Raw genomic sequence first — 1812 nt, 5'->3', positions numbered from 1 at the left:
CCCTCCGCGCCTCCGTCGTCTCCTCCCCGTAGGGGGTAGGGGCTCGGGACAGACCGGGGGTAAGAAAAAAAGGGATAGCCCGGCGGCGGAGTGGAAACGCCAACCGCCGCGGCCGCTTTCCCGCTGGGAAGCTCTCGTGAGAAAAAAGGCCGCCCTCGGAGAAGATCTTTGTGCTTCCCGGCACGGGGAGCGATTCGGACGACGGGCCCCCTCGCGCGACCCCCCCCCGCCGGTAGACGGCCGGGAAGTCGCGGGGTAGGTCCCCGCCGTTCGCCCGTGCGGGTCGTCGGACCGCTTTTCGACGCTCGGGTCGTTTCAAACTCGCCACCGCGAGGCCGCCCGCCTCCTCGGGAGGGCGGGGGCAGCCGGCGCGCTCGCGCCACCGTAAGGAGGGTGAAACCCCGGGTGTGGGGGAGGAAGGGGCCGCTCGCCTGTGACCGGCGCGGGCTCCAGAGCCCGGGCCGAGCGTGCGGCGCCACCTCCCCGCCCGGGAGCGCTTCGCCAAATCGATCGGAAGAGGACGACGCTGGGCCAGAAGGGAAGGGGGTCTTTCGGACCGGAACCTTCATCCCAGGGCCCGCCGGATGGCTGCGTACGTCGTGGGGGCGCTCTGACTCCGGGCCCCGCGCCTGGCAAACTCCCCACCGGGAGCTGCGGGAGAGGCCAGAGCGCGTACCCGCAACCGGAAGGGGTCCCCGAGCCGCAGTTCGCGCATCGCTCGGAGTACCGGTTCGTCGAGGGGAGCGTTCGAAGTCTGGAGAGGCGCTCTTCTCTCACATATATCTCCCGGAGGCGTGGGATGAAGTGTCTTTGGGCGGTTGGGAGCCCCCCCCGCGTAAGCCGGGTCGGTCCCGCCAACTACCCGCCCCCCTGGAACTGCCGGGCGGACGCGGCAGGCAAATTCGACCCCATCCCGGTTCTACGGATTTTTTTGCTCCTTTGGCTCCCCCTCTGGCCGCTTTGGGGTACTGCAACCGAGGACCTGCCGAAACGCGTGGAACTGCCCGTCGGATTCGAGTTAAGAGGCGTCAACCGTGGAAGTCTGAACGGTCTGAAAAATTTTCTAAGTCCCAAGGACTCTCCGGCGTGATTCTCTGGAGCCCTTTTCGGCTTGCGAGGCTGCCCGACGCCCCTCCCGGATGATGGAAGTCTGACGGAATTTTTTTTTTTGACCGATTTCTCCCAACTGCCGGGGAACATTGGGAGAGATTGTCTGGAGCCCCGCTCGGGCTCCCGAGGGCCCCGACACCCCCCCGGATGATGGAAGTCTGACGGAATTTTTTTTTTTGACCGATTTCTCCCAACTGCCGGGGAACATTGGGAGAGATCGTCTGGAGCCCCGCTCGGGCTCCCGAGGGCCCCGACACCCCCCCGGATGATGGAAGTCTGACGGAATTTTTTTTTTTGACCGATTTCTCCCAACTGCCGGGGAACATTGGGAGAGATTGTCTGGAGCCCCGCTCGGGCTCCCGAGGGCCCCGACACCCCCCCGGATGATGGAAGTCTGACGGAATTTTTTTTTTTGACCGATTTCTCCCAACTGCCGGGGAACATTGGGAGAGATCGTCTGGAGCCCCGCTCGGGCTCCCGAGGGCCCCGACACCCCCCCGGATGATGGAAGTCTGACGGAATTTTTTTTTTTGACCGATTTCTCCCAACTGCCGGGGAACATTGGGAGAGATTGTCTGGAGCCCCGCTCGGGCTCCCGAGGGCCCCGACACCCCCCCGGATGATGGAAGTCTGACGGAATTTTTTTTTTTGACCGATTTCTCCCAACTGCCGGGGAACATTGGGAGAGATTGTCTGGAGCCC

The sequence above is a fragment of the Anomaloglossus baeobatrachus genome, unplaced genomic scaffold (assembly GCF_048569485.1).
Source record: "Anomaloglossus baeobatrachus isolate aAnoBae1 unplaced genomic scaffold, aAnoBae1.hap1 Scaffold_3511, whole genome shotgun sequence".
In the NCBI taxonomy this organism is placed as follows: Eukaryota; Metazoa; Chordata; class Amphibia; order Anura; family Aromobatidae; genus Anomaloglossus; species Anomaloglossus baeobatrachus.
The sequence above is the reverse complement of the archived record's forward strand: the minus strand, read 5'-3'. Positions refer to the sequence as shown.